This window comes from Primulina tabacum, chromosome 9, assembly GCF_025594145.1.
Source record: "Primulina tabacum isolate GXHZ01 chromosome 9, ASM2559414v2, whole genome shotgun sequence".
Classification (NCBI taxonomy): domain Eukaryota; kingdom Viridiplantae; phylum Streptophyta; class Magnoliopsida; order Lamiales; family Gesneriaceae; genus Primulina; species Primulina tabacum.
In genome coordinates this window covers 3,478,409-3,493,045 of record NC_134558.1, presented here as the reverse complement: position 1 = coordinate 3,493,045, position 14,637 = coordinate 3,478,409, and the positions used below count along the sequence as shown (strand labels likewise).

Here is a 14,637-nt window from a genome sequence, read left to right as displayed (position 1 = left end):
ATCAGTTCAGTTATTGTGACAACTGAACTGACGGATACTCTAACTGATCCAAACAGTTTGAAAACAGTATTTAATCAGTTAAATACACAAGATGTGTTTATGAATGTTCGGAAACTTCAACTTCTCCTACGTCACCCCTTCTACCTCCATGGGTAGGATCCACTAGAAGACTTTGATTTATACAACTACTTGTACAAATCCACTTAGCTAGGACTTACACTACTGCCTAAACTGAACTCCTAGCTACGACTAAAGGCAGCACCTTCCAGCCAACACTTCTTTAACATCTATGTGTCAAAGACTACATACACAAGTTTAACGTCTTTGTGCAAGACTGTATTTGAGTGGTGGTGAGAGTGTTTGTGTGTGAGAACTGAACAAGGATGTTCTCACACACTAAGGGAGATAAGCTTCTAAACTAAGCTGATATGTCTTTGGTATCCCTCTGGGCTGATTGCTTCTTGAAAACTGATGAGCAAATAGGCGTGCTCTTTCTTTTACTACACTCTCTCTAGGTATTTGCATTTTAGCTCTCTTTGTCTTCTTTGATCTTAATCTTTCATTTATAGGCGCAAAGTTAGATTGTACAGTGAGACTAATTTATTATATTCGTTGCATTTTGTATTCATTTCTTGGACTTTGTGCCTTGACTTTTCGACTGCCCTTCTGAAATGTTTGTCTTTAATGTTCTGATGCAACGTTCATTATTGTCCTTTGACTGGACAATTACTTTGTATCTTTGTGTTTAACTGGAATCCACTAGAAAGAGCTTGTTTTGATCTACAACTGAAAGATTCTGAATGATGCTTCGAACTAGTCAGCTGAACTGATCTTCAGTTGGGCTGGTGAAATCAGTTGACTTGTCAGTTGAACTGATTTCACTCTCGTTCAGTTGTACTGATCAGCTGGGTTTCTTCATCAGTTGAACACTCTTTCGGCTAGGCCAGGCTTCTGAGGTTCTCCTGCTGAACCACCTATCAATTGGACAATCAGCTGGACTGCTCAATTGACGTAACAGTTAGACTGATTCAGTTTGAGCGATCAGTTGAGTCTTCAGTTTGCGATGTAAACAGCTCGTGACTGATCCTAGCTTCTGCACACTAAGGTAGATTATTAGTAACACAAAATAACAAGTTTTGTTAACATAAAAATCAAGATTGCGAACTTGAAAAGTTCCAACAATCTCCCCCTTTTTGATGATCACAAAACATGAGCTTTGAATGCAACAGACTTAGTGCAGATCCTTGTACATATTTCAAGAGCTCTATTGATGATTATATCAAATTTGTTGTTGTACGTGGATGGTATGTTGGTAGCAGGCTCCAACAAAATCATGTTTAAGAATTAAAGACACAGTTGACTAGAGAATATGCAAGTTCAGCGAGACAGAAATAACACAAAGATTTTGCTTTCCCAGAAAAATTATTTGAAGAAAGTCTTGCAACGCTTCAACATGCAATATAGTAAGCCAATTTCGATCCCTATTCTTCTTAACTTCAAGTTATCATCTGATATGTGTCATAGCAGTGAAGTAGAGAAGATGGAGATGTCCGCGTACCATATGCATCAACATTACGAAATTTGATGTTCGCCATAGTTTGTACAAGACCAGATATTGCTCAAGAAGTGAGAGCACTTAGTCGGTATATGGCGAATCCTGAATGACAATATTGGAGCACTGTTAAGAGGATCCTTAAATATATTAAGGTGTTTCATAATGTTATGGAGGATCGAATTTTACCCTAAGAGTTATGTCGATTCAGATTATGCAGGTAATCCTGATAAGAGAAAATCTACTATTGATTATGTGTTTACACTTGCTGAGGGAGCAGTAAGTTGGGTTTCAAAACTGCAAAAAGTTTTGGCATTATCAACAGCGGAGGCAGAATATATGGCAGCTACTCAAGCTTTCAAGGAGACAATATAGATTAAAATCTTATTGGAGGAATCTCGCACAAACAAGAGAAGGTTTGTTTTGTGACAGCCACAGTGTCTTGCATATCGCAAGAAATCTAGTCTTTCATTCCAGGAGTAAATACATTGGAGTTCAATTTCACTTTATTCGAGAAGTAGTAGTAGAAAAAAGTGTGGATATGTAGAAAATCTATACGAAGGATAACATAGTTGATATTCTGACCAAGTCAATGAACATTGATAAGTTTGAGTGGTATAGATCCTCAAGTGGCATAGCGGAAACGTAAGCAGTATGAAATGAAAAAATTTAAAAGATATGTTTGATTCTCAATCAAATCTCCAAGTTGGAGAATGTAAGTGGAGTTAGGTGGAACAATAATGATATGCATTAATTGTGCAGAATTTTCAGATGAAAAGCAATGAAGTTTTTGACAGACTTGTTGAAAAATGATGGAAACACGTTTTCATATTAATGAAAATACCTTTCACAGTAATAAGAGAGCTCTCTAAATATATCTCTCTCCTCTCATTGTAATGCATCTATTCTCAACTTTTCTTCCCTCATAGCATTTGAGTACTTAATTCTATAATATTTGTGAGGTATTTTGTTTTCCTCTAGTAAGAGAGTGTATGTTATATTTGAAAACACATTGAGCAATTTTATACCATAAATATTATAGTGGAATTCTTTTCATCTTACCCGTGATTTTATCATAATAATTTTAGAGTTTTTCCACGTAAATCTTGATGTCCAATTTTATTCTTTATTTTTATATTTATATCTCAAGATGCCGAGCCTGAGACTAACACTAACATGTTGATGGAGAAGTGAATGTTAATATCGGATAATAAAAGAACGATAAGTAAATACTGATCATTATAGAACTGTTGGCTGTTAACGATGCGTACTGTATCATATACAAGCATCATATTATATGAGTAATTCTCTTTTGAAACGGTTTCACAAATCTATATATGTGAGAAAGATTGACATGATCCATATTTACAAAAAAAAATAATATTTTTTGATGGATCAATCAGGCTAGACGTCTCACAAAATTGACTTAAGAAACTCTTTTATAAGAATTGTTTTTAATATGAAGCCCATTTTTTTTTATTCACACATTCGAACATTTTTTGTATTCTTACCTTAAAATAATCTTGGATACCTAGTTTTGGAATTTCGTATTTGTCATTACTTATTACTGTTCATTATGTTAGAGTAGATGCCCTGCAAGCCAACTGTTGGCTATGGATTTTATTGACTCAGTTGTAATAAACAATCTTTATTTTAATATAATTCATTATTTCATGGTTTGTTATTTCTTTATCTGTATACCCATGTTATCAAACATAGATAAAGACCTTGATTATACTTTAATGCAAATGAATCGTAATTCGATGTTGAAACTCGTTTGTAAACACTGTATGATCTAAATTTGTTCCTAGTCGATTCAGCCGCCTAAAACATGGATAAATGTCGCTTGAGCTCGAGACTAGCATATGTGATGTTGTGTACTGCTTTTCTTGGTAAGGGCATAGAGATGTCCAAACATGCAGATGAGTAGTCATATGATGATTATACCGAACAACCCTCCCTCGGACTTTCCAAGTGGTTATCATTCATCGAGATGATAAGTCCGTGGTTATGATTGTACACCATTAGTCATTACGACCCGGGACAACACTGAGGCTCTATATGCTAGGGCTGTGATTTGACTCGTTTACCAGCTCAGGAGAGTCATCAGGTGGTGATGTTGGATACAGTTGCGACACATATAGGAGCCAGTGCATTGTAGTCGGGAATTCACCACTCACCTACGGGTGTGGATATCCTATGTGATCTGATGAAATAATAGTGCGTGAAATCTCTGGCCAGAGTATGAGATGTACAATGGAGAAGAAGTTCTCCAATGGTACATGAGATACCACTATTTATATGTATCACATAGTTATCGAATTATTATGCAACCCTCGATGAACCAATGGTTGCAGATTCGATGGGGATATATGAGATGAAGGGACCGTACTATACGCTAATCATAATCGACTGGTTCTTGCAGGCACTATCAGTGATACCTAGGGAATCATGGGGCGATGCTACTAGACGCTCTTACTATGGTTCGATGGATTTAATCAGAAATATGATTTCTGTCATTCTTATGATCAATTGTTGATACATAGAATGAGACAAATAAGGGTAAGCCCGAATAAAGGATTATGTCCTGAATCACAAGGAGTTGTGAACACATGGCTAGCTATATCCCTGAACCATTGAGGGTCACACAAGCTGTAACGACCCATTATAGGCCCAGTGGACCGCCCATACGGCCCACTGCCCCGATCGATCCAAGGCTATCCCGATCTTGGGCTCCCTCAAAGGGGCCTTTTCCCTCACGGGCTTTCCATAGGCGTCGTACGGGTTACTCATAGGATCTCCCCCTCCCTACCAAGGGGTTTCTTTCGCCTCCCCAGGACTCGATCACATGACCTATAGGATAAGTACATTGATATCAAGAGTCCTGGTACCTATAGGTCATGGAATCGAGTCCTGGGGAGGCGAAAAGAAACCCCTTGGTAGGGAGGGGGAGATCCTATGAGTAAGCCGTACGATGCCTATGGAAAGCCCGTGAAGGGAAAAGGCCCCTTTGAGGGAGCCCAAGATCGGGATAGCCTTGGGTCGATCGGGGCAGTGGGCCGTATGGGCGGTCCACTGGGCCTGTAATGGGTCGTTACACAAGCACTGGATCGTTTGTTCCCGTTGAGATAATAAATTCAAGAAGTTGAATTTATATTATGATATAATAAATTCAAGGAGTTGAATTTATGATAATTAAATTTTGGGAGAATAAATTCAAGGAGTTGAATTTATAAAATATGATAATTTAATTTATTAAACTCAAAATTTGAGTTTATTAAATATTAAATTTTGGAGGTGATAAAATTCAAGTAGTTGAATTTATAATTTAAATAATTAATTCAAATGTTAAATTTATAATATATTTAATTTATTAAGCTCAAAATTTGAGTTTATTAAATATTAAATTAAAAATAGTGGGAGTAAGTTTAATGTGCTTGTAAGAGTAAATAATTAAAGTTATTAATAGACTTTGATTAATTAATTAAACTAGTTGGACTAGTCCAATTAATTAATCAAGCTCATTAATATTAATTATGGAATTTAGGGTTAAGGCTCTTGTTTTTAAAAAAATAAAAGAAAAAATTAACCTAGCCTCCACTTATTCCAATTGTGATTTTCGAGAATCACATCTCAAAAATCCTCTTAACTTTTTTGGCCACTTTTCAAGAAAAAGATATTTGAGTCCTCTCTCAAATTTTTTATCTCAACGTAAAAACTTCTTTCAGATATTCTAGTGCTATTTGAAAGAGGAACAAATCTTCTGGTCGTGGACTTGATAGAAGGAGACTCGAAGAAAGTTCTTAGAGAATTTATCAAGAGCTATCTCCGCTAACACCGGAATAGTTGGAGCCATGTGAAATTTTCACCGAAGGTATAAATTCTAACATCATATATATGTTTCATTATAATAAACCATATGAGTGCCCAAAGCAAATATATTTTGATTGTCAAAATAAAATAAAATATTTTAAAACTTCCGCTGCGTTTAGATACGTGAAAACCGAGATCCAACACATTAGTTAAGATTACCGCCTATGTTGCTTTTTCAGCTAAATATATGGTTGAGACAATTATTATTTAATTTCTCTATTTGTTATAATTATTTATTTTCATTTAGCCTGGAAATTTTTTTAATTACTAAATAATATTTCTTGAAGTTAATTTTTCGAGTTCAAATTTGTAACTTGTGAGATTGCGTGATAGTTTAATAAGTCCATATCCTATTTTTATTATCAAAAATTATAGGACGAGAGGAAGGAACTCATCACATTTGACCATATAATCAATCAATTTTCCTTGCTAAGGAATGGCCAGCCAATTCATTGATTGATGTGCAAAAACAAAACGACAATTAAGTAACTCCAAATCAGGATTTTAGAATCATCTACACTATAGAACTAGGCTAGAAAAATCTAAACTGTGATTATGAAAGACAATCAAGTTTTGGATTAAAGGTATAAACGAATCGAATCGGTTTGAAAAATATTTAACATATACTTTAAATTATTGAAATCGAGTCGAACTCAAATATGTTCGAACTTTTTCCGAAACCTAAATTGTTTTGTTCAATTGGTCGCGAGCTTTAATATTTTATTGATATAATATGATATATATTAAATACATATATTTCGAGTAACTTGCTAACATGTTTTAATATTTCGAGTGGAACTTGAGCTTTGAATTAAACCGAATTCGAGTAAAAAATTTAGCTTTGTTCGAACTCGAGCATAACCAATTCTAGTCGAATTCAAACCATTAATATTCCATTCGATCGGGTCCATTTTATTCCTTTTTATGAACTTGTAAATCTTTGAGCCAGCTGGCCATATTCCATTAATTTCCGAAATTCTGTGATGTTTTTACGGATAATGATTTAATAGTCCACGAATGCATGAATCTGTCTCCCTCTGCTGATATGATTAGCCGCTCGAAATTAAAGCAAAAACAATATGCCCACCGCCAACGTTTGATTGACTGCGATTTCTACTTAACACCCAGTCCACGAAAATTGCTTATAACTTCTTCAATAATAATAATAATAATAATAATAATAATAATAATTCCCCATAAATCTAGGCGCAAAAAATACTATAAATTTATAATATTGCATTTAGATTGACAAATTTATAGTGATGAGATGTTTTATATGAAATGTCTATTATTTGTTTTAATTTAAAATATATTAGAGAAATTTTTTTTTTCTTTCCTCGTGCTACGGCCGAAATATGTATAAATATATGTGTATATATTTTTGCACCTTTTAAAGTAAACTCACCAATTAATTATTTGAGAATCCAAAACGTAGTGTAAAACATAACATCGTCAAACCAAACCTAAAACTAGCATTTTTCAAAAATAGCATAAACTATTAAATCTTCTCAAAAACCACTCAAAATCATAAAAGTCGGAAAATCTTTAAAGTACTCTTAAATCATAATAGTGCGGAAAAACTAGCAATGTTCATCGGGTTATGTGCACAATCAGTCCAGCCACTTCAACCATCAAGTCATCCAAGATCATCAAAATTATTCTCACCTTCACCATTAATAACAAGTAGTGCGTATACATCTACATGCAACAGTGAAAATACTTTTAATATAATAGTTTTTCATGAAACTTTAAATATTTTTCCTTTCATCATAACCTTTCCTTTCTGACTTTCGTATCAGCTGTTGGTCGATTGATCAATCTTACGTATTACAATGGTACTAGACGGCAGGGACATCTGCGACAATCTCACATTCTCACCCATCAACTGAGCCTTAGCCTTACATTTCATCATATCATTTCGTATTCGTATTCGTATTAGTCACAATCAAATCATCTTCTTCAAATATTTTATCATATCCATCATTTATAAAAATTTATGCATAGATATCATTTTTCTTTTAAACCAAGCATGCAACACATATTTTAACTTTGTCGTTTTTCATCATGAAATCTCATAACTTTTCAAAATAAACATTTTAACATTCATTACAGCATTCAGGACACTGCCATGACGTCTAACATTTTTCAGCTGTAAAATAACAGTTTTGCCCCTGAAACCCTAACTTTTCCAATTTACCCTTGGGCCTTAAAACGACGACCCGTATCCATCCAAACTTTACATGACACCTTAAAATACACACTTAAATATTTCTTAGACGTAAACTTAATCTCCTCGACTAAATTCGTAACTCGTTTTAAAACTTGAACTCATGTTCCGGTTTTAACCCGAATCGACTCGAAACTTAGTCAAACTTTACCAAACTCAAACCATAGCTTATAAAGCCTAACTAACCATTTTTCAACCCAAATCAAGCCAAACCCTAGCTCAACCACCATGGGAGATCTTCGACCCTAGCCCTTAACCAACAAGATCAGCCCCTAACCAGCCACCCTAGGACCTAGACCGAACCCTTAGGAACCTACTGGACCAGTCTCTACAGCCCATGCACGCTAGACTCCTCCTCACGTACGCCCCTCCTGATCGCACGACCAAGCTCCTCAGTTCCTGCCCTAGTCCTTGCACCAGCCGTCCCTTAATCCTTATAGGACCCCGACTAGATCCTCTTAGGACCCTTGAACACGTCCCAACAACAGCACACAGCCTGCGCCTTCCTAGACACCAAAATCGAAACCCTAGCCCTTTAAAGAACCCAAATTTTCATTCCTTATTTTCCCTTGTAATTGTCCAGACCTTAGACATGCCTCTTAGGACTCTTAAACCTACTAAAAAACTTCCCTTCTAATGGTCCTACCATGACAGCCCTTTTATGCATCAATAACATGAGTTTAAAAGCATAAAAATTAAAGTTTGATAATGTATAAGGCATAAAAACGAAAATAAATAGAGGGTAACCTATTTTTCATGCAAACATGTATAAATATACATAATATGATATGAATGATGAGTAAAGAAATATTAAGGCGGTGCCTTTGTGTAATTCACGCATGAAAAACAATTCTAGACGTGAGGGACGTTGGCGGAGAGACTGTGAAGGAGACCTTGCTGTAATTTCCTCTTCAAAAGTGACGTGAAAAGCCTTTGGGACGTGGGGGGGTGTGGTGTGTTGATTGAAAGAAAAACACTAGGAGTCTAGGTTGCTTGAGGCGTGAGTTTTTCTATGTAGATTAGAGTTTGGAACTCAATCTTTTGATATAAATAATTGGGCAGGAGTTTAGGCCAAATACATAGTATAATAGGTCCATTATAATGTAGGTAAAATATTTCGTTTAGGAAAGTTTTCGAAAATATTAGCCGAGTTCTCAAAATGTCCTCATTTTCATCAAAAATCGGTTACCAAGTTTAAAATAAGCTTCAGCAAGTAAAAACATTTCAAAAACATCATTTCGAAATTTTCATATTAAATAATTAACAAAATCATTTAATAAAAATATATTTCTTTCACGGTCTCTGGTCTCCGTTTCTCGATTGCGTCTCGAATGACCCTTAAAAACACAATTTTATGAATTCTGATAAAAACCCATATTTTTAACATGTAAACATGCTTACCACACTCAATAAATAGAATTAAAATAATTTAATTAGGCATTTTCTATATTTTCTAGATTTGCATGCATTTGGATTACGTTATCACATTTTGGACCTTACATTATATCAGTTGGATTAAGTATTTGGAAGTTGTATATATGGACTTAGATAATCCTTCGACGTTGAGCTAGTTTTTAATAGTTGAGTTAAGTTCAAGTCTCAATCTTAACATTGTTTCAGAGCTCAGGCTCATCCGTTATGTGTTGGTCTGTCATATAGACAACCCGATAATATATTGTAAACTTTACGATTCGATTTTTCATTCATGTGCGTGATATGAGTGTGTTAAATGTTTCATATCGGTGCGATTAAGTTTTTCAGAGTTATGAACTTGAACAATCCTTCCTTCTTAAGCTAGTTTTTGTGGTTGATTTAGGTCAAAGTCTCGATTCTAACAAGAGTTAAAAATTACCAATCCATTGTATGTATGCTCGAATTTCGGTTTCCGATGTACAAGTAGGAGTACATTATATTAGGATCATTCACCCAGGAAAACAACCCTCTCTTACAAATATTCTACATAAAGTAGAGCAACGGAAAACCGTCTATTATTTTTCTCACCAATTTTAAACTAGATTTGGGCCTAAAAGTATGCACTTTGGAATAATAGTATGAGGCCCAGAACAATATCCCAATATGGGGAGGAAAGCCCATTACTAGTATTTGACGACGTCGTTTCATGGAGGCCCTTAATAATAATTTTGTAGTTTATGACTTAATTAAGAGCCCTAATTTGATTCCCCCTCTCCATTTCCTATCCTCTGGAAACTTTGTATGCATGCAAGTGGGACACCTATTTGATACGGAAATGCAAGAGACGGGTAAATTCTATGGTTCTGTTTGGTTCATGTCAAGCAAATGGGGGGAAATTTTTCTAGATTTCACGGGTTATCTTGCGATTTTTGTGCTGCTCAGTGAAAATAGTTAAAGATCATGCAGTGTTTATATAGCCGGACGAGTCTTTGCCGAGTGTATCTTAATTGAAGTGGCTTGAATGAACGTTTATATGAGTGAATTTTACTCACTGTGGGAGGGGTTTCGAAGCAGTGTTTTTTATTCATTGATATGTTTCTGGAATTCAACATTTCTTTCTCTCTGCAGAATATTTAGGGATTTGAAAACTAATATTTGCTTTGTTAAAGGTGTTATCTAAATGTTTTCACTTATCCACTACTTCCCTCTCGATGTTCTTGAATTTTAATTTCGACCCACTATTAGCTGCCTTATGTTGGTAGGTTCATTCTGTTGACTCAAAACTAAATGATCTGATATCGTTTCTTGTACTCGGAAGTAGTATATTGCTACTGTTTCTTGATACTCATACAGAAAAATGTTTCAATTGCACCAATTCCAAATCACTTGTATGTGGGGAATATTGCCATATCTTGGAAGAGTGATCTGATTCATTTACCCGTGTTCCAATCCATGTAAATAATCAAAGAGATTTTATTACCGTGGAGAATAAAGCCTCAGTCTGCCATTAATCACGTGAAGCAAATTCAGGTTTTCTATTTATTCTGAACTTTTGCAAACAGAGAAAGAAAAGTTGTGCTAGTAGTTAGTGATTGAAAATGGTACACCAAACTACAGAGCGTAGAGATAGAAGTATGGACTGGGTTCTTGATGAATTCTTGCAATTTATAGAATAGGTTCCTGCTTTTGCAGGTGAGATTGAACCAATTTTAAGTGGTTTTTATGTCAGACAAAGAAAATGGCTCTTGTGGATGATAAATTTTTGCTTACTTATTTTCCCAGGAATTAGTGAGTATATTTTTCGGTGATGAATTGGTGTTTTTCTGCTGCTGGGACGGGAGTTCGGAATCTCCGCTCCCAACTTTATGCATCACTGTTTAATACTGAAGAGACTTATTATTAGAACAGGACAAAGGAGAAACAAAATACTATCGAATTTCTGAAAAACTAAGATAATGAATCCAAACAGACCAAATCTTCAGATTGAAAACCACTTGCATGATGGCCTTTATGTGTCTTGCTCTATCAAGATGTGCAACAGCGACTGTCAACTTTGTGAGTGCTTATATGGCCGATGAATAACTATTCTACACTCAATATGCACATGATCTACTGCTAAACCTCCAAACTGGTAAAGGAAAGCCATCCAAGCGAACAAACCATACTAGAAGGTACGATGCATCACCTGCTTCTTTTCAGGTACGTTGTATCTGTTACGATATAATTTTCTGAGAGCTTTTGTTTTCATCAAGTCTTGTTGTGGATCGGGTTTGATCCTCTACCGAATCTTCTTTTGTTTGATTGATTTGAATCAAATCTCTTGTTTACAGGCACTTGTTTCTTGTTTATATCCAGGCTCTGCTTGTCTGCTGCCTTGAGCGTTCGATGATTCTTCATCATTTCTTGTTGCTCTCTTCTTCCTTCTGTGAAAGCTAAGTCTGCATTTTTTGACCCGCAGACCTCATTTGGTTGGAACAGTAATAATCCTATGCAGATGAGTAACATAAATGCACTATGGATGTGCAGAGCCATGGTTTCTCTGTAGAGGATGAAGTGCAGACAGAATGTGTGGGGGTTGTGGTTTCCATTCCTGTGAATATAACTCTTATAGAATTTGGAGGGGAATTTAAAGCATAAAGCAGGATGGCCCAGAATCCATATGTGAGTTTTAGATTCATTCCAATCATATATATCAGCAAATCTAAGCAAAATAAGGCTGATTTAGGAAAAGGAATCTCAATTGGATAAAGGTGACTGGAACACAAACATCCACCATAAGGGAGTCACTTTTTCATTGGTCTCCTTACATTTCTATCATTTTATCTGCTTTTGTCTCTCAAAAAACAGAGACCAATCCAGTGACTTGGGACTGCCAGTCATCCCATCTCACAATGTGGTGACGGATCAATTTCCAGAACTACTTGGGTACAGTTCGATTTTGGGATCCTTGACGATTAAAGTTTCGATTTCGAACTGATTTGAATCAAAGTTCGTATTGTTCATGCTTCACTTTCTTTTGGGGTAAAGAAATAAAAACAAGGCATGAACTTATTCACATAAATCAAATAATTTTAAATATATAAAATAATTTATTTATATTTAAATGTGGTCTTAATATAAGATGAATTTGTAGTCGAGCTTGACTCATGGAGTTTGTTCCATTTCAATATTCCTTAACCACTAAGAAAGATGCGAGATTTTGAGCAGCCAAAACACAAAGATCTCAATCAAAGCATATCATAAAGCGAAAGAGAAGGAAGAATAGAACATCTTCCCTTAAAAAACCAAACATTAGCTTTAAGCCATTGATAGATCTAACTTTAGAATCCCAATAACAATTTTGAATTTTCTTGTTTTCCAAATGTTTCTATTCTTTTTTTGTCTAGTTTCTTTGAGTATTTAATTGAGTCTCATTCAAATGTCTCTTTTTCTTTAAAAATAAATAAATATTTTTTTTCCCCATTTAACCATGCAGTCCATCTTTTTTCCTTACCCTCTTTCTCTTTTTTTTTTTTTTTTTTAAATCAATATCTTATTATTTAAAAAATTGGAACATTCTAAAGCATATGTTCTATCATGTCGGGCTGATTGGTCATAATAAAGAGGTTTACTTGAGTCGGTATATGCTAGACTTGGAGCAATACTCCTGATATATTTTAATACGATATATTTTATTGATCATCTTTCATGTGTAGCATTTTTTTTCCATTCATGGCATTCTTATTTTATAAGAAGCACAGTCCTATATATTGAGGAAAATATTTTTAAAAAATGATAGGTCATATAAACACATTCTTCTTATCCACTTTTAGCTTAAAATATGGATTTTACCAACAGATCTTGTGGAAAAGTTAAATTTAATAAATGAAAATTAAGCTCAGATTTAGAAGAATGTAAAAACTTGAAACGAAAAAATTGAAGGAAAAATCGGCATTCCAAATGCTGCCGGAGAACTTCCCAGGCAGGCAGCAGGGGAAGCGCTAAGGCGTCCAATGTCACGTCCCGAGACCGGGGTTAGTCGACACCGGCGTTATTCAACAATCACATAATTGCTAAACAACAAGCCTCGTAGTACAGTATAAACCAAAACCAGTTTATATCATAAATACCATAAAAATATAATCGTTTTTACAATAGTAACTCTGAAAACGATACAAATCTGCGAAAGCGTTTATAACTTGAATTAAAAACTCACAAGACAATATTCTTAATTAAAATTCTTCATGCGTCCACTATCAGTCCAAAAACTGGTGTCTGATTCTTCTTTCTCTATTTCTTCTTCTGATTTATCTGGGGATGGTAGAGTAAGGGGTGAGTATTTTAGGAAATACTCAGCAAGTAGGGGCCGTATCGAGAACAATATAACAATATGCATAATTTCGAAAATCACATGACTTGCATACATAATTCATAACAACTGCATAACATTGACCAGCACTGAGATTCATCTACTTTCTATGATTTACTGATATCAGTCCCTAATTTTTACTCCTCTATGGGGGCGAGGCCGTATAGCGGTTATATCCCGCACCGCGTAAGGGTACGTCATGGTTGGGATTCCCACTCATATACAGTAGATTCCTCACAGTGCTTAAAACCATATGACAAATACAAGAAAGAAGTAGAAGAAGAATTGTGTACTCGATCGTGTTTTTGAAAAAAACGAAATAAATATGCATAAACGAAACTTAATCTTTAAAACAAGTCCACTTACCTTAGACTTGAAGAAAACGTGAAGAATTCGAAAACTGTAGAAGAATCATGCAACCGACATCTCGAAACACAGCAGCACATCTACCGAAAAATCAGCCGCCTTGTAAAATTCCTTGCGCCTTAATGAACCGTTGGATCGGGCTCAAAATTTACAGTATGTTCATAAGTACCTCAAATAAATTATGAGCGATGGAGATCGGGTTTGGAAATGATATTAACCTGTTTATGCACGAATAACCGTAAGTATGCTATTCTCGTCTAGAATCTAAGCAGTTTTCTTGAGAATGATATAAACGGAAAAACTAACCGTTGTAGTTTGCTGAAATTTGGATATGTTGTTCAAAACATATGAAAGCATATTATGAACGGTGGAGATCGGATTTTGAGTACCCAAGCGAGAGAAACGAATTTCTGAACCTGGACAGAATTTTGATGACTTGTGCAGAATTTTTGGGAGAAAATTTCAAAAATTCTTGGGAGCACTTGTGAGAGCAAATTTCAAAAATTTCTTTCTAGAATGAGGGTTGAAATTTTTAAAGGCTTAGGGGGTATTAATAGGTGCTGAGTGAGAATCCTACCATAAACCGATTGATTTTTCTTCCAAAATTGTGAGATAATTATTCCTTAATTATCGAGATATGCATTTTATATTTAGAATTATGTCATAACAATTAATTCGTGCAATATATTGCAAATTTCGAATTTATGGCTTCTGGACTGGATGGTTGAACGTAGACTGCTTTCTCGTACATGTTCGTGATGTATCTGGACTATATGGCAAATTTGCTAGCTTCCTTGTTGAGAAAGCTGCCTTGCATGCAATATACTCTTCTAAATAGGTTGATATCCTTCCTAAATT

The 14,637-nt window shown here is 35.0% G+C and overlaps 1 long non-coding RNA gene across 2 annotated transcripts; it reads left to right on the top strand.

Annotated features, from left to right (window-relative positions):
- The first annotated feature begins 9,818 nt into the window (after positions 1-9,818).
- On the top strand, positions 9,819-12,106 carry LOC142556731 (uncharacterized). Of its 2 annotated transcripts, none has more exons than XR_012822675.1 (2): positions 9,819-11,236; positions 11,396-12,106. It is a non-coding gene; the product is annotated as an uncharacterized LOC142556731 (long non-coding RNA). The 2 variants fall into 2 exon arrangements; XR_012822674.1 differs by having other exon boundaries at positions 9,819-11,264.
- The last annotated feature ends 2,531 nt before the right edge of the window (positions 12,107-14,637 follow it).